Source organism: Panulirus ornatus, chromosome 46 (genome assembly GCF_036320965.1).
Source record: "Panulirus ornatus isolate Po-2019 chromosome 46, ASM3632096v1, whole genome shotgun sequence".
NCBI lineage: Eukaryota > Metazoa > Arthropoda > Malacostraca > Decapoda > Palinuridae > Panulirus > Panulirus ornatus.
This window is the reverse complement of record NC_092269.1, coordinates 11,519,394-11,539,790: the sequence shown is the minus strand read 5'-3', so window position 1 is coordinate 11,539,790 and position 20,397 is coordinate 11,519,394. Positions and strand designations below refer to the sequence as shown.

General features: G+C 41.7%; 1 protein-coding gene across 1 annotated transcript in view; it reads right to left on the bottom strand.

Moving 5' to 3' along the window:
* The window catches only part of orb2 (cytoplasmic polyadenylation element-binding protein orb2), a 359,903-nt gene that overhangs the window by 73,089 nt on the left and 266,417 nt on the right, over nucleotides 1-20,397 (bottom strand). The window lies entirely within an intron of this gene.

Sequence of the window (20,397 nt, the reverse complement as noted above, 5' to 3'; positions counted from 1 at the left end):
TCCTAATTATCCCTTTTTCAGCATGCAACTCCACAAGTGTTGTTCATTTTCATTCACAAGACTGAATACCCATGCCCTGCAGTCATACCCTCAACTGCCATGCTACCCACTATCAAATTTAAATAATCCATCACTAATACCTGAACTCTCTCATAACAACTTCTTACAACTCTACTCAGCTCCTCTCAAATGCTCTCCACTCTTTCTCATTCCTCTTGCTTCTAGTGCACCAGAATTAATAATTTCCCATCTCCTGTAATCCACTTTCAATTTTACCACCACATCTAGGGCTAGTTTCATACACTCTTTCACACATTCTCACAACTCCTTCAGTGGCAGTACACCCCTTTCTTAGCTCTAGCCTTTAAACTGACCATTAATTTTTCCGTAAGATATTCCCAAACCATTTTTCCCCTTTCCATTGAGCTTTGTTTCACTTAGAGATAGATCATCCAAAGAACATCCAGGTCCCTCTCCTCAAACATACTACCTATCTCTCCTCTCTTCTAACCCTGCCTGAGCCTTAGAAGAGGGGTAAGCATTTCTTGCTTGGCTCCATCTTCTGTTTCAAATTAGAAACTGAAATACAAGAAGGATGAAGGCAAGCAACTATGAATATGAACATGTGTATATAATATTTATATGTCTGTGTATGAGTATGTATATGTGTATATGTTGATATGTATATGTATGCATATGTGTATGTATGGGAGTTTATGTATATATATATATGTGTATATGTGTGGATGGGCCATTCTTTGTATGTTTCCTGGCATTACCCTAATGACACGGGAAACGGCGATCAAGTATAATAATAAATAATATGCAAGAGTTAGAGGGGTGAGTATGCAGTCTGTTGTGCATGAGAGGCCCTGGTAAGTGAGTCACTTGTTGTTTGCTGATGATACAGCTTTAGTGGTTGATTTGTGTGAGAAACTGCAGAGGTTGGTGACAGACTTTGGAAAAGTTTGCAAAAGGAGAAAGTTGAGAGTAAATGTGAATGAGAGCAAGGTTCAGTAGGGTTGAGGGACAATTGGGATGTAACTTTGAATGATGAAAAATTGGAGGAAGTGAAGTGTTTTAAATATCTGGGAGTGGACTTAGCAGTGGATGGATCTATGGAAGCAAAAGTGAGTCACAGGGTGGGATAGGGGGCAAAGGTTCGGGGAGCGATGAAGAATGTGTGGAAGGAGAGAAAGTTATCTCGGAGAGCAAAAATGGGTATGTTTGAAGGAATAGTAGTTCCAACAATGTCATATGGTTGTGGGGCATGGGCTATAGATAGGATTGTATGGAGAAGGGTAGATGTGTTGGAAATAAAATGTTTGAGGAAAATATGTGAAGTACGGTGGTTTGATTGAGTAAGTAATGAAAGGGTACGGGAAATGTGTGGAAATAAAAAGAGTGTGGTTGAGAGAACAGAAGAGTGTGTGTCAAAATGGTTTGGACATATGGAGAGAATGAGTGAGGAAAGATTGACAAAGAGGATATATGTGTCTGAGGTGAATGGAACAAGGAGAAATGGGAGACCAAATAGGAGGTGCAAGGTTGGAATGAAAAAGATTGAGTGATCAAGGCTTGAACATACAGGAGGGTGAGAGGCGTGCGAGGAATAGAGTGAACTGGAACGATGTGGTATACCAGGGTCGACATGCTGTCAGTGGACTGAACCAGGGCATGTATGAGATTCTGAGATAAACCATGGAAAGGTCTGTAGGGCCTGGATGTGGATAGGAAGCTGTGGTTTAGGTACATTACACATGACTAAGAATGAACAAATGTGGCCTTTTTGTCTGTTTTCCTGGAGCCACCTTGCTGAAGCAGGGGGTAGCTATACTGTTTATTCTGGGATGGGTTCACACCAAGAATGAATGAAAGCAAACAAGAATGAATATGTACATGTGTATATATATATATATATATATATATATATATATATATATATATATATATATATATATATATTTTTTTTTTTTTTTCATACTATTCGCTATTTCCCGCGATAGCGAGGTAGCGTTAAGAACAGAGGACTGGGCCTTTGAGGGAATATCCTCACCTGGACCTCTTCTCTGTTCCTTCTTTAAAAAAAAAAAAAAAAAAAAAAAAAAAAAAAAAAAAAAAAAAAAGAGAGGGGAGGATTTCCAGCCCCCCGCTCCCTTCCCTTTTAGTCGCCTTCTACGACACGCAGGGAATACGTGGGAAGTATTCTTTCTCCCCTATCCCCTATCCATATATATATATATATATATATATATATATATATATATTTTTTTTTTTTTTCTTTCAAACTATTCGCCATTTCCCGCATTAGCGAGGTAGCGTTAAGAACAGAGGACTGAGCCTTTGAGGGACTACCCTCACCTGGCCCAATTTTCTGTTCCTTCTTTTGGAAAATTAAAAAAAAAAACGAGAGGGGAGGATTTCCAGCCCCCCGCTCCCTCCCCTTTTAGTCGCCTTCTACGACACGCAGGGAATACGTGGGAAGTATTCTTGCTCCCCTATCCCCAGGGATTATATATATATATATATTTATTTATTTATTATACTTTGTCGCTGTCTCCCGCGTTTGCGAGGTAGCGCAAAGGAAACAGACGAAAGAAATGGCCCAACCCCCCCCCATACACATGTATATACATACGTCCACACACACAAATATACAAACCTACACAGCTTTCCATGGTTTACCCCAGACGCTTCACATGCCTTGATTCAGTCCACTGACAGCACGTCAACCCCGGTATACCACATAGCTCCAATTCACTCTATTCCTTGCCCTCCTTTCACCCTCCTGCATGTTCAGGCCCCGATCACACAAAATCTTTTTCACTCCATCTTTCCACCTCCAATTTGGTCTCCCTCTTCTCCTTGTTCCCTCCACCTCCGACACATATATCCTCTTGGTCAATCTTTCCTCACTCATTCTCTCCATGTGCCCAAACCACTTCAAAACACCCTCTTCTGCTCTCTCAACCACGCTCTTTTTATTTCCACACATCTCTCTTACCCTTACGTTACTCACTCGATCAAACCACCTCACACCACACATTGTCCTCAAACATCTCATTTCCAGCACATCCATCCTCCTGCGCACAACTCTATCCATAGCCCACGCCTCGCAACCATACAACATTGTTGGAACCACTATTCCTTCAAACATACCCATTTTTGCTTTCCGAGATAATGTTCTTGACTTCCACACATTCTTCAAGGCCCCCAGAATTTTCGCCCCCTCCCCCACCCTATGATCCACTTCCGCTTCCATGGTTCCATCCGCTGCCAGATCCACTCCCAGATATCTAAAACACTTCACTTCCTCCAGTTTCTCTCCATTCAAACTCACCTCCCAATTGACTTGACCCTCAACCCTACTGTACCTAATAACCTTGCTCTTATTCACATTTACTCTTAACTTTCTTCTTCCACACACTTTACCAAACTCAGTCACCAGCTTCTGCACTTTCTCACATGATTCAGCCACCAGCGCTGTATCATCAGCGAACAACAACTGACTCACTTCCCAAGCTCTCTCATCCCCAACAGACTTCATACTTGCCCCTCTTTCCAAAACTCTTGCATTTACCTCCCTAACAACCCCATCCATAAACAAATTAAACAACCATGGAGACATCACACACCCCTGCCGCAAACCTACATTCACTGAGAACCAATCACTTTCCTCTCTTCCTACACGTACACATGCCATACATCCTCGATAAAAACTTTTCACTGCTTCTAACAACTTTCCTCCCACACCATATATTCTTAATACCTTCCACAGAGCATCTCTATCAACTCTATCATATGCCTTCTCCAGATCCATAAATGCTACATACAAATCCATTTGCTTTTCTAAGTATTTCTCACATACATTCTTCAAAGCAAACACCTGATCCACACACCCTCTACCACTTCTGAAACCACACTGCTCTTCCCCAATCTGATGCTCTGTACATGCCTTCACCCTCTCAATCAATATCCTCCCATATATATATATATATATATATATATATATATATATATATATATATATATATATATATACTTTATTTATTTTGCTTTGTTGCTGTCTCCCGCGTTAGCGAGGTAGCGCAAGGAAACAGATGAAAGAATGGCCCAACCCACCCACATACACATGTATACACATGCAAGTCCACACACAGCACATATACATACCTATACATCTCAATGTACACATATATATACACACACAGACATATACATATATACACATGTACATAATTCATACTGTCTGCCTTTATTCATTCCCATCGCCACCTTGCCACACATGGAATAACAACCCTCTCCCCCCTCATGTGTGCATGGTAGCACTAGGAAAAGACAACAAAGGCACCATTCGTTCACACTCAGTCTCTAGCTGTCATGTAATAATGCACCCAAACCACAGCTCCCTTTCCACATCCAGGCCCCACAGAACTTTCCACGGTATACCCCAGATGCTTCACATGCCCTGGTTCAATCCATTGACAGCACGTTGACCCCGGTAAAGCACATCATTCCAATTCACTCTATTCCTTGCACGCCTTTCACCCTCCTGCATGTTCAGGCCCCGATCACTCAAAATCCTTTTCACTCCATCTTTCCACCTCCAATTTGGTCTCCCACTTCTCCTCATTCCCTCCACCTCTGACACTCATATCCTCTTGGTCAATCTTTCCTCACTCATTCTCTCCATGTGACCAAACCATTTCAAAACACCCTCTTCTGCTCTCTCAACCACACTCTTTTTATTTCCACACATCACTCTCACCCTTACATTACTTACTCGATCAAACCACTTCACACCACATATTGTTCTCAAACATCTCATTTCCAGGACATCCACCCTCCTATGCACAACTCTATCCATAGCCCACGCCTCGCAGCCATACAACATTGTTGGAACCACTATTCCTTCAAACATACCCATTTTTGCTTTCCAAGATAATGTTCTCGACTTCCAAACATTCTTCAAGGCTCCCAGAATTTTCACCCGCTCCCCCACCCTATGATTCACTTCCACTTCCACGGTTCCATCTGCTGCCAGATCCACTCCCAGATATCTAAAACGCTTTACTTCCTCCAGTTTTTCTCCATTCAAACTTACCTCCCAATGACTTGACCCTCAACCCTACTGTACCTAATAGCCTTGCTCTTATTCACATATATATATCATATATATTTATTTTGCTTTGTCGCTGTCTCCCACATTAGCAAGGTAGCGCAAGGAAACAGACTAAAGAATGGCCCAACCCACCCACATACACATGTATATACATATACGTCCACACACACAAAATATACATACCTATACATCTCAACGTATACATATATAAACACACAGACATATACATATATACACATGTACATAATTCATACTGTCTGCCTTTATTCATTCCCATCGCCACCCCGCCACACATGAAAAAACAACCCCCTCCCCCCTCATGTGAGCGAGGTAGCGCTAGGAAAAGACAACAAAGGCCCCAATCGTTCACACTCAGTCTCTAGCTGTCATGTAATAATGCACCCAAACCACAGCTCCCTTTCCACATCCAGACCCCACAGAACTTTCCATGGTTTACCCCAGACGCTTCACATGCCCTGGTTCAATCCACTGACAGCACGTCGACCCCAGTATACCACATCGTTCCAATTCATTCTATTCCTTGCCCGCCTTTCACCCTCCTGCATGTTCAGGCCCCGATCACTCAAAATCTTTTTCACTCCATCTTTCCACCTCTAATTTGGTCTCCCATTTCTCCTCGTTCCCTCCACCTCCGACACATATATCCTCTTGGTCAATCTTTCCTCACTCATTCTCTCCATGTGACCAAACTATTTCAAAACACCCTCTTCTGCTCTCTCAGCCACACTCTTTTTATTACCTCACATCTCTCTTACCCTTTCATTACTTACTCGATCAAACCACCTCACACCACATATTGTTCTCAAACATCTCATTTCCAGCACATCCACCCTCCTGTGCACAACTCTATCCATAGCCCACGCCTCGCAACTATACAACATTGTTGGAACCACTATTCCTTCAAACAGACCCATTTTTGCTTTCGGAGATAATGTTCTCGACTTCCACACATTCTTCAGGGCTCTCAGAATTTTCGCCCCCTCCCCCACCCTATGATTCACTTCCGCTTCCATGGTTCCATCCGCTGCCAAATCCACTCCCAGATATCTAAAACACTTCACTTCCTCCAGTTTTTCTCCATTCAAACTTACCTCCCAATTGACTTGACCCTCAACCCTACTGTACCTAATAACCTTGCTCTTATTCACATTTACTCTCAACTTTCTTCTTTCACACACTTTACCAAACTCAGTCACAAGCTTCTGCACTTTCTCACATGAATCAGCCACCAGCGCTGTATCATCAGCGAACAACAACTGACTCACTTCCCAAGATATCTCATCCACAACAGACTGCATACTTGCCCCTCTTTCCAAAACTCTTGCATTCATCTCCCTAACAACCCCATCCATAAACAAATTAAACAACCATGGAGACTTCACACACCCCTGCCGCAAACCGACATTCACTGAGAACCAATCACTTTCCTCTCTTCCTACATGTACACATGCTTTACTTCCTCGACAAAAACTTTTCACTGCTTCTAACAACTTGCCTCCCACACCATATATTCTTAATACCTTCCACAGAGCATCTCTATCATACCCTATCACATGCCTTCTCCAGATCCATAAATGCTACATACAAATCCATTTGTTTTTCTAAGTATTTCTCACATACATTCTTCAAAGCAAACACCTGATCCACACATCCTCTACCACTTCTGAAACCACTGAAGCCACTGTCTCCTGTGTTAGCAAGGTAGTGCAAGGAAACAGATGAAAAATGGCCCAACCCACCCACATACACATGTATATACATACATGTCCACACGCACATATACATACCTATACATTTCCACGTATACTACATACACAGACATAAACATATATATACACATGTACACAATTCATACTTGCTGCCTTTATTCATTCCTGTTGCTACCCTACCACACATGAAATGACAACCCCCTTCCCCAGCACACGCGCGAGGTAGTGCTAGGAAAAGACAACAAAGGCCACATTCGTTCACACTCAGTCTCTAGTTGTCATGTATAATGCACCGAAAACACAGCTCCCTTTCAACATCCAGGCCCCACAAAACTTTCCATGGTTTACCCCAGACGCTTAACATGCACTGGTTCAATCCATTAACAGCACACGACCCCGGTATACCACATCGTTCCAATTCACTCTATTCCTTGCACGCCTTTCACCCTCCTGCATGTTCAGGCCCCAATCACTCAAAATACTTTTCACTCCATCCTTCCACCTCCAATTTGGTCTCCCACTTCTCCTCGTTCCCTCCACCTCTGACATATATATCCTTTGTCAATCTTTCCTCATTCATTCTCTCCATGTGACCAAACTATTTCTATACACCCTCTTCTACTCTCTCAACCACACACTTTTTATTACCACACACCTATCTTACCCTTTCATTACTTACTCGATCAAACCACCTCACACCACATATTGTCCTGAAACATCTCATTTCCAACACATCCAACCACCTCTGCACAACCCTATCTATAGCCAACGCCTTGCAACTATATAACGTTGTTGGAACCACTATTCCTTCAAATATACCCATTTTTGCTTTCCGAGATAATGTCCTCACCTTCTACACATTTTTCAACGCTCCCAGAACTTTTGCCCCCTTTTCCACCCTGTGACTCACTTCTGCTTCCATGGTTCCATCCGCTGCTAAATCCACTCCCAGATATCTAAAACATTTCACCTCTAATTTTTCTCCATTCAAACTAACCTTCCAATTGACTTATCCCTCACCCCTACTGAACCTAATAATCATGCTCTTATTCACATTTACTCTCAGCTTTCTTCTTTCACACACTTTACCACACTCAGTCACCAACTTTTGCAGTTTCTCATCCGAATCAGCCACTAGCGCTGTATCATGAGCGAACAACAACTGACTCTCTTCCCAAGCCCTCTCATCCACAACAAACTGCATACTTGCCCCTAGCATTCACCTCCCTAGCAACCCCATCCATAAACAAATTAAACAACCATGGAGACATCACACTCCCCTGCCACAAACCGACATTCACTGAGAACCTATCACTTTCCTCTATTCCTACTCGTACACATGCCTTACATCCTTGATAAAAACTTTTCACTGCATCTAGCAACTTATCTCCCACACCATATACTCGTAATACCTTCCACAGAGCATCTCTATCAACTCTATCATGTGCCTTCTCCAGATCCATAAATGCTACATACAAATCCATCTGTTTTTCTAAGTATTTCTCACATACATTCTTCAAAGCAAACACCTGATCCACATATCCTCTACCACTTCTGAAACCACACTAATCTTCCCCAATCTGATGCTCTGTACATGCCTTCACCCTCTCAATCAATACCCTCCCATATAATTTCCCAGGAATACTTAACAAACTTATACCTCTGTAATTTGAACACTCATCTTTATCCCCTTTGCCTTAGTACAATGGCACTATGCATGTATACCACCAATCCTCATGCACTTCACCATGAACCATACATGCATTTAATATCCTCACCAACCAGTCAACAACACAGTCACTGCCATTTTTAATAAATTCCACTGCAATACTATCCAAACCCAATGCCTTGCTGGCTTACATCTTCCACAAAGCTTTCACTACTTCTCTGTTTACCAAACCATTCACCCTGACTCTCTCACTTTGCACACAACCTCGACCAAAACACCCTATATCTGCCACTCTATCATCAAACACATTCAACAAACCTTCAAAATACTCACTCCATCTTCTCACTTCATCACTACTTGTTATTACCTCCCCATTAGCCCCCTTCACCGATGTTCCCATTTGTTCTCTTGTTTTACACACTTTATTTACCTCTTTCCAAAACATCTTTTCATTCTCCCTAAAATTTAATGATACACTCACCCCAACTCTCATTTGCCCTATTTTTCACCTCTTGTACCTTTCTCTTGACCTCCTGCCTCATTCTTTTATGCATCTCCCAGTCTTCTGCCCTATTTCCCTGCAAAAAATCATCCAAATGCCTCTCTCTTCTCTTTCTCTATTAATCTTACTTCTTCATCCCACCACTCACTACCCTTTCTAATCTGCCCACCTCACACCTTTCTCATACCACAAGCATCTTTTGTGCAGGCCATCACTGCTTCCCTAAATATATCCTATTCCTCCCCCACTCCCTATACGTCATTTATATTATTTTATACTTGTTCGCTGTTTCCCATGTTAATGAGGCAGTGCCTGGAAACAGACGAAGAAAGATATATCTACTCACATACATACACCTGCATGTACATTATCCCTGGGGATAAGAGAGAAAGAATACTTCCCAAGTATTCTCTGCTTGTCGTAGAAGGCGACTAAAAGGGAAGGGAGTGGGGGGGCTGGAAATTCTCCCCTCCTGTTTTAATTTTTCCAAAGGAAGGAACAGAGAAGGGGGCCAAGTGAGGATATTCCCTCTAAGGCTTGGTCCTCTCTTCTTAATGCTACCTTGCTAATGCAGGAAATGGCAAATATGTATGAAAAAATGTACATTCCATATATACAGGTACACCACCAAATTTCCGGCAACTGATGGTTCAGCACCTCCTTTAGTCCGGACTATATTACGCGAGGGAACTTGAAATTACTGCAGCCACTAGACTAGTTTACTGACAGCCACAGATGGCTTTGTGTGTAAGGCGCGCTTATTTACATTCTTTACACTGCACTTGGTGGTGGTGATATTGCAATTCTGTGAGATTCTTTGCTTAATTTGCTTAAATTTAGCCCTAGCTATGGCTTCTAAGACATATGAAAATCCATATTGATCCAAGATACAGTAGAACTGTTGAAAAATGGACCGTGGTGTTTTGGTTCGTTAACTGTTCATGATATAAAGAAGCAAAGGGAAAAAAATATTGAAATTCTATATAGACAGCAATTCCAAGAGCAAATGATGATTAGAAAAACTATGAAAGATGGTAAGAGTAGTGAGCACAATCGAGTGATGATGGAATGGTTTTGACAGTGTTGGAGTGATAGAATGGACATGCATGATAATGGACAAGGCTAAGTTGTTCTATAAAGAACTTAAACTGCAACATGAGCATGACTATAGTGAAAAATAGCTTCAAAGATTTAAGAAGCATCATGGAATTTCCATGAATAAAGTGTGCAGAGAAAAGCGGTCTGAAAGCCACGGAGCTGCCAAGTATGTGGACGAATTTGTGAAACTCGTAGATGACAAGCACCTCAGTCCCAAGCAGGTGTATAATGCAGATGAAACTGCATTATTCTGGCAATGCACTCCTAGGAAAACACTAACAACAGAAGATGAAGAAAATCCCCACAGGATTCAAACAGGTGCATATCTAGGAAAATAGCGCCTATGGCAAGCAATGAAATTGTGCCCCTGTCCAAATATATGATGCCAATATTTTTTATTTAATTACCTCCGCCAAGGAGATTAGATTTTTACCGGTGTTTGTTCGTTTGTCTGCGAGCAACTTTCAACAAAAGTTATGAACAAATTTTGATGAAATTTTCAGGGAAAGTCAGAGATACCACAAGGACCAATTGATTAGATTTTGGGAGTGATCTGAATCATTGTCTGGATCCAGGACGCCATTATGGAAATATCAATTTTTGTGAATAACTATTGAACTAAAAATATCAATGTGATTTTAAATGCCAAAGATATGTCTTCATGGCCAGGGAATCTAAATCCTTAAGATCCGAATCATTGTCTGGATCTAGGATGCCATTACGCCACTGGCACCCCCATTCAAGTGGTGCCCAGGACACCTGCCCTACCTGCCATACCCTAGATACACCACTGGATTCAAACAATCTAAGGACACACTTACCATCTTAGGGTGCTCAAACATTTAATATTTGTTTAATTCAAATTTCTAGCAGTCCATGGTATACTTTAGACACATGGGAGATGTATAATTAGTGGGTTAGTGGTGTGTTGATGAATTTTTATTATGTGTCCACAGTTGGTCCGGCAAAATGGTTGATCCAGCAAGGCTTTAGAACCAAGAGTGCCAGAAAATATGTGGTATACCTGTATACATACATACATGTACATACACATTCATATACATATATACAAATGTAAATATTCATACTTGCTTGCCTTCATCCATCCTCTATGCCACACCACTGCCACAGGAAACAGCACAAATGCATTAAGGAAAGGAAAAGAATATAATATATTCTTTCTCTTTTCTACCACACCTGATCATTGCCCCCTGCTTCAGAGGGGCAGCACAAGGAAACAGATGAAGGAAGGCCATATCTGCTCACACTCATTCTCTAGCTGTCATATGCCATGCTCTGAAACCATAGCTCCCCATCCATATTCAGTCCCCACAGACCTTCTCCTGCTTTACCCCCAAACATTTCACATGCCCTGGTTCAGTCCACTGATGGCAAGTTGACCCCAGTATACCACATCATTCCAATTCACCCTATTTCAAGCATGCCTTTCACCTTCCTGCATGTTCATGTCCTGATCTCTCCAAATCTTTTTCATTCCATCCTTCCATCTCCAATTTGGTCTCCCAGTTCTCCTTGTTCCCTCCACTGCTGACACTTATATATCCTCTTTGTCAAAATTTCCTCCATCATTCTCTCCATATGTTAAAACCATTTCAGCACAACCTTTTCTGCTCTGTCAATCCAAATCTTTTTATTCCCACACATCTCTCTTACCCTTTCATTACTCACCTGATCAAATCACTTCACACCACATACTGTCCTCAAACATTTCAATTCAAACATATCCACCCATTTCCCGTGTTAATGAGGTTGCACCAGGAACAGACAAAGAATGGCATCATCTGCTCACATTCATTCTCAAGCTGTCTTGTGTGATATATCGAAACCACAACCACACCCCATAGACCTTTCCATGGTTTATCCTGAATGCTTTACATGCCTTAGTTCAGTCCAGTGATAGCATGCCAACCCCTATATACCATATTGTTCCATTTCACTCTATCCCATGCATGCCTTTCACCCTCCTGCATGTTCAAGCCCCAATCACTCAAAATCTTTTTCACTGCATCCTTCCATCTCTGATTTGGTCTCCCCATTCTCCTTGTTCCCTCCACTTCTGACACATGTCCTCTTTATCAACATTTCCTCGCTCATTCTCTTCATATGTTCAAAGCATTATAGCATGTCTTCTTTTGCTCTCTCAACCTCAGTCTTTTTATTACCACACCTCTAACTAACCCTTTCATTACTTACTAGATCAAAGCACCTCACACCACATACAGTCTTCAAACATTTCGTTTCCAACACATCCACTCTCTTCTGCACTTTCCAAGCCTTTCATCCATATAATATTGTTGGGTGTATCATAATTTCAAACATACCCATTTTTGCCCTCCCAGATAATGCTCTCTCTTTCCACACTCCTCTGTGCTCCCAGAACCTTCATCCCCTCACTCACCCTATAACTCATTTACGCTCCCATGGTGCCATTCACTACCATGTCCGGTCCCAAGTATCTAAAACACTTCACTTCCTCCAAGTTTTCTCCATTAGAACTCATAACCCAACTCACTTGTCCCTCAACCCTACTAAAGCTAGTAACCTTGATTTTATTCACATTTTCTCAACTTCCTCCTTTCTCACACTCTTCCAAACTCAGTCACATGCATCTGCAGTTTCTCACTTGAATCTGCCACTGGTGCTGTATCATCAGCAAACAACAACTGACTCACTTCCCAAGACCTCTCATCCCACAAACTGCATACTCACCTTTTCTCCAAGATTCTCACATTTACCTGCCTCACCACCTCATCCATAAACAAATTGAACAACCATGATGACATCTTACAACCATGTCACAGACAAACCTACACCTGGGACCATTGGCTCTCCTCTCTTCCTACTCATGCACATGCCTCACACCCTAGATAAAGACTTGTCACTGCTTCTAGCAGCTTTCATCCCATGCTGTATATTCTTAGGACCTTTCAAAAGGCAATGCTAATTGACCCTATCATATGCTTCCTCCAGATCCATGAATGCCACATACAAATCCCTCTTTTTCTCTAAGTATTGCTCACACACACCCTGTACTGCTTCTGAAACAACAATGCTCCTCCCAAATCTGATACTCTGTACATGCCCTCACCCTCTCAATCAATACCCTTCCACACAACTTACACGTACACTCAGCAATCTTATACCTCTGTGGTGTGAACACTCACCTTTATCCCCCTTTCTTTTATCTAATGGCATTATGCCTGAATTCTGCTGATCCTCAGGCACCTTACCATGATCCATACCTACATTAAAAATCCTTCCGAACCAATAACTGACACAGTCACCCCCTTTCTTAATAAAATCAACTGCAGTACCATCTATTCAAGCTGCACTGCCACATTTCATTTTACATAAGGCTTCCACCATCTCTCCTCTCTTCACCAAATCACTACATATACCACCTCAATTGAAACATCCTATATCTGCCCTCCTATCATCAAACACTCTCAACAGTCCTTTGAAATACTCTATCCAACTCCTCCTCACTACCTGTTACCGTTACCACTTTCTCTGCCCTATTCACTGATGTTCCCATTGTTCTCATGTTTTCTGCACATTATTAACCTCCTTCCAAAATATCTTATTCTTGCTAAAGTTTATTGAACTCTCATTTGCCCTCTTTTTCAACCCCTGCACCTTGCTCTTGACCTCCTGCCACTTTCTCTTAAACATCCCTCAATCATTTACACTCTTTCCTTATAAGCACTATACAAACACTTCTTTTCTCTTTCGCTAGCAACCTTACTTCTTCATCACACCACTCACTACCCTTCTAATCTGCCCACCTCCCACCTTTTGCATGCCACATGCATCTCTTGCAAATGCCATCACTGCTTCCCTAAATACCTCACATTTCTCATCCACTTTCCTTGCTTCAATAGCTTTCTCCTTTAGCCATTTTACACTCAATCTCTGCTGGCATTTCTTTACACAAATCTCTTTTCCAAGCTCAGTTATTCTCACCCCTCTCTTCTCAGCAATATTGTTTCTTCTTTTCCGAAAACTTCTACTAATCTTCACCCTTGTCTCTAGAAGTTAGTTATCAGTTATCTCACCAGCTGTCACTTTCAGCACACTTACATCTAAAAGTCTATCTTTTACACACCTATCAATTAATAATGTAATCTAATAATGCCCACTGACCATCCTTCTTACTCACTACTGCTGGAAGGAATGAGGGCATCACAGACAGGGAGATATCCAGACTGACAGACAGACATATAGATAGACAGAGAGACAGATATATATAAATAAAAAGATAGAAAGATAGACAGATAGATATACATGGATGAGGAATGATGGAAGAGAAGAGCAAAAGGCTTTGATTGACTATGTGACAGTGGATGTAAGATTGAGAAAGGCCATGCTAAATGCTACAGTCGTGAGAGGATTCTTTGGAGACTCTGATCATTCTGCAGCTTCTTGTGGGTATAAGGATCAGGGAGAAGTGGAGGTTATGGTGTAAAGAAGAATGGAGAGGTAAAAGTGTTGGCAAGCGAGAAGATAAATCAGAAAAAATGCAGGGAGGAGTAAGAAAGGAAGGTAAGTGAAAGTTTAGATGAAAGTGCAGTGAATGTAGGAATGCAGTCATGTGTTCATGAGGTGTTTAAAATGTTTAGAGAAATACTATTAAAGGTTGCAGAATCAGTAGTGGGATACAAGGTTGTGAGATACAGGAATAAAAAGGGCACGGTAAAGCAGACAGAAATGAATAGAAATGCAGTGGAAGAGAAGAAAAAGTCATACGGTAGATTGCTCAATAGGAATGCACCAGTGGAAGTTCAACAAAAGAGGAGGGAAGAATACAAAATATGTAAGAGGAATGTTAAGAAGCTGATAGTGAAAAGTAAAGAAAGAGTAGATGAAGATTTTGAAAGGAAGTTAATTGGAAACTTTTGGGATAATAGGACACCATACTGGAAGGTGAAAAATAAAAGCAGTGGATGTAAGAGTGGAAATGTTGATGTGATAAGTAAGGAAGGAGAGTTGCTGAATCAAAAGGAGGAAGTGAAAGGAAGATGGAAAGAATATCATGAAGAATTGATAAATGTGGGGGAAGGGGAAGCAGCAGTTGTTAAATGCATGAATATGGAGGGTGGAAGGAAGAGGATACATAGCAAAAAGGGAGGTAAGAAGGGCAATAATGAGGCTGAAGGTAGGAAAGATACCTGGAGTGGATGGGATTATGGCTGAAATGCTCAATTATGGAGGAGAAAGTGTAATAGGCTCAATGCATCTTATATGCTATTTAGCATGGAAACAGAAGGTTGTCTCGGAGGACTATTATTGTTCATTTATTCAAAGGAAAAGGTGCTAAGGCTGTATGCAGCAATTATAGGGGAATAAGTCTGTTAAGTATACCAGGAAAAAAGTCTGCAAGAATATCAATTGACAGAGCGATGGAAGAACAAGGGGGTTTTAGGAAACGTAGGGGATGTGTGGATCAGATTTTTGTGGTAAAGATGACAATGGAAGAGTATTTAGTGAAAGGTAAGAAGTTGTATGCAGATTTTATGGATCTGGAGATAGTATATGACAACTGAGTGGAATGCTTTGTGAGATGTGTTAAGGATATATGGTATAGGGGGACAACTGTTGGCTGGAGTGAAAACCTACTGAGGGGCAATTGTGTGTGTAAAAGCAGATGGAGAGTTGAGAGAAAGTTTTGAGATACATGTAAGTGTGAGGCAGGGCTGTGTGATGTCACCATGGCTTTTTTAATATATGTATATATATTTTTTCTTTCTTTAAAACTATTCGCCATTTCCCGCGTTAGCAAGGTAGCTTTAGGAACAGAGGACTAGGCCTCTGAGGGAATATCCTCACCTGACCCCCTTCTCTGTTCTTTCTTTTGGAAAAAAAACAAAAAAAAACAAGAGGGGAGGATTTCCAGCCCCCTGCTCCCTCCCCTTTTAGTCGCCTTCTACGACACGCAGGGAATATGTGGGAAGTATTCTTTCTCCCCTATCCCCAGGGATATATTATTATTATTTATTTATTTTCCTTTGTCGCTGTCTCCTGCGTTTGCGAGGTAGCACAAGGAAACAGACGAAAGAAATGGCCCAACCCACACCCATGCACGATGTATACACATACACATCCACACACGCAAATATACATACCTATACATCTAAATGCACACATATATATATACACACACAGACACATACATATATACCCATGCACACAATTCACACTGTCTGCCTTTATTCATTCCCATCGCCACCTCGCCACACATGGAATACCATCCCCCTCCCCCCCTCATGTATGCGAGGTAGCACTAGGAAAAGACAACAAAGGCCCCATTTGTTCACACTCAGTCTCTAGCTGTCATGCAATAATGCCTGAAACCACAGCTCCCTTTCCACATCCAGGCCCCACACAACTTTCCATGGTTTACCCCAGACGCTTCACATGCCCTGATTCAATCCACTGACAGCATGTCATATCAACCCCGGTATACCACATCGATCCAATTCACTCTATTCCTTGCCCTCCTTTCACCCTCCTGCGTGTTCAGGCCCCGATCACTCAAAATCTTTTTCACTCCATCTTTCCACCTCCAATTTGCTCTCCCACTTCTCGTTCCCTCCACCTCCGACACATATATCCTCTTGGTCAATCTTTCCTCACTCATTCTCTCCATGTGCCCAAACCATTTCAAAACACCCTCTTCTGCTCTCTCAACCACGCTCTTTTTATTTCCACACATCTCTCTTACCCTTACATTACTTACGCGGTCAAACCACCTCACACCACACATTGCCCTCAAACATCTCATTTCCAGCACATCCACCCTCCTGCGCACAACTCTATCCATAGCCCACGCCTCGCAACTGTACAACATTGTTGGAACCACTATTCCTTCAAACATACCCATTTTTGCTTTCCGAGATAATGTTCTCGACTTCCACACATTCTTCAAGGCTCCCAGGATTTTCGCCCCCTCCCCCACCCTATGATTCACTTCCGCTTCCATGGTTCCATCCGCTGCCAGATCCACTCCCAGATATCTAAAACACTTTACTTCCTCCAGTTTTTCTCCATTCAAACTTACCTCCCAATTGACTTGGCCCTCAACCCTACTGTACCTAATAACCTTGCTCTTATTCACATTTACTCTTAACTTTCTTCTTTCACACACTTTACTAAACTCAGTCACAGTCACCAGCTTCTGCAGTTTCTCACATGAATCAGCCACCAGTGCTGTATCATCAGCGAACAACAACTGACTCACTTCCCAAGCTCTCTCATCCCCAACAGACTTCATACTTGCCCCTCTTTCCAAAACTCTTGCATTCACCTCCCTAACAACCCCATCCATAAACAAATTAAACAACCATGGAGACATCACACACCCCTGCCGCAAACCTACATTCACTGAGAACCAATCATTTTCCTCTCTTCCTACACGTACACATGCCTTACATCCTCGATAAAAACTTTTCACTGCTTCTAACAACTTGCCTGCCACACCATATATTCTTAATACCTTCCACAGAGCATCTCTATCAGCCTTCTCCAGATCCATAAATGCTACATACAAATCCATTTGCTTTTCTAAGTATTTCTCACATACATTCTTCAAAGCAAACACCTGATCCACACATCCTCTACCACTTCTGAAACCACACTGCTCTTCCCCAATCTGATGCTCTGTACATGCCTTCACCCTCTCAATCAATACCCTCCCATATGATTTACCAGGAATACTCAACAAACTTATACCTCTGTAATTTGAGCATTCACTCTTATCCCCTTTGCCTTTGTACAATGGCACTATGCATGCATTCCACCAATCCTCAGGCACCTCACCATGAGTCATACATACATTAAATAACCTTACCAACCAGTCAACAATACAGTCACCTCCTTTTTTAATAAATTCCACTGCAATACCATCCAAACCTGCTGCCTTGCCAGCTTTCATCTTCCGCAAAGCTTTTACTACCTCTTCTCTGTTTATCAAATCATGAGAGTTGGGGTGAGAGAGTATCATTAAATTTTAGGGAGAATAAAAAGATGTTCTGAAAGGAGGTAAATAAAGTGCGTAAGACAAGGGAGCAAATGGGAACTTCAGTGAAGGGTGCAAATGGGGAGGTGATAACAAGTAGTGGTGATGTGAGAAGGAGATGGAGTGAGTATTTTGAAGGTTTGTTGAATGTGTTTGATGATAGAGAGGCAGATATAGGGTGTTTTGGTCGAGGTGGTGTGCAAAGTGAGAGGGTTAGGGAAAATGATTTGGTAAACAGAGAAGAGGTAGTAAAAGCTTTGCGGATGATGAAAGCCGGCAAGGCAGCAGGTTTGGATAGTATTGCAGTGGAATTTATTAAAAAAGGGGGTGACTGTATTACTGACTGGTTGGTAAGGTTATTCAATGTATGTATGACTCATGGTGAGGTGCCTGAGGATTGGCAGAATGCGTGCATAGTGCCAATTGTACAAAGGCAAAGGGGATAAGAGTGAGTGCTCAAATTACAGAGGTATAAGTTTGTTGAGTATTCCTGGTAAATTATATGGGAGGGTAGTGATTGAGAGGGTGAAGGCATGTACAGAGCATCAGATTGGGGAAGAGCAGTGTGGTTTCAGAAGTGGTAGAGGATGTGTGGATCAGGTGTTTGCTTTGAAGAATGTATGTGAGAAATACTTAGAAAAGCAAATGGATTTGTATGTAGCATTTATGGATCTGGAGAAGGCATATGATAGAGTTGATAGAGATGCTCTGTGGAAGGTATTAAGAATATATGGTGTGGGAGGCAAGTTGTTAGAAGCAGTGAAAAGTTTTTATCGAGGATGTATGGCATGTGTACGTGTAGGAAGAGAGGAAAGTGATTGGTTCTCAGTGAATGTAGGTTTGCGGCAGGGGTGTGTGATGTCTCCATGGTTGTTTAATTTGTTTATGGATGGGGTTGTTAGGGAGGTAAATGTGAGAGTTTTGGAAAGAAGGGCAAGTATGAAGTCTGTTGTGGATGAGAGAGCTTGGGAAGTGAGTCAGTTGTTGTTCGCTGATGATACAGCCCTGGTAGCTGATTCATGTGAGAAACTGCAGAAGCTGGTGACTGAGTTTGGTAAAGTGTGTGAAAGAAGAAAGTTAAGAGTAAATGTGAATAAGAGCAAGGTTATTAGGTACAGTAGGGTTGAGGGTCAAGTCAACTGGGAGGTAAGTTTGAATGGAGAAAAACTGGAGGAAGTAAAGTGTTTTAGATATCTGGGAGTGGATCTGGCAGCGGATGGAACCATGGAAGCGGAAGTGGATCATAGGGTGGGGGAGGGGGCGACAATTCTGGGAGCCTTGAAGAATGTGTGGAAGTCGAGAACATTATCTCGGAAAGCAAAAATGGGTATGTTTGAAGGAATAGTGGTTCCAACAATGTTGTATGGTTGCGAGGCGTGGGCTATGGATAGAGTTGTGCGCAGGAGGATGGATGTGCTGGAAATGAGATGTTTGAGGACAATGTGTGGTGTGAGGTGGTTTGATCGAGTAAGTAACGTAAGGGTAAGAGAGATGTGTGGAAATAAAAAGAGCGTAGTTGAGAGAGCAGAAGAGGGAGTTTTGAAATGGTTTGGGCACATGGAGAGAATGAGTGAGGAAAGATTGACCAAGAGGATATATGTGTCGGAGGTGGAGGGAACGAGGAGAAGAGGGAGACCAAATTGGAGGTGGAAAGATGGAGTGAAAAAGAATTTGTGTGATCGGGGCCTGAACATGCAGGAGGGTGAAAGGAGGGCAAGGAATAGAGTGAATTGGATCGATGTGGTATACCAGGGTTGACATGCTGTCAGTGGATTGAATCAGGGCATGTGAAGCGTCTGGGGTAAACCATGGAAAGCTATGTAGGTATGTATATTTGCGTGTGTGGACGTATGTATATACATGTGTATGGGGGTGGGTTGGGCCATTTCTTTCGTCTGTTTCCTTGCGCTACCTCGCAAATGCGGGAGACAGCGACAAAAAAAAAAAAATATATATATATATATATATATATATATATATATATATATATATATATATATATATATATATATATATCCCAAACGCAAACGCGGGAGACAGCGGCAAAAAAAAAAAAAAAATATATATATATATATATATATATATATATATATATATATATATATATATATATATATTCATCATTTGTATGACTTATCATCATACTTCTAATATACTGAGGATGGCAGGCATACAGTAATGAACCGTGCATCTTGAAAGAAAGCATTAATATTACATCATCATCAAAACATCCTACAAAAA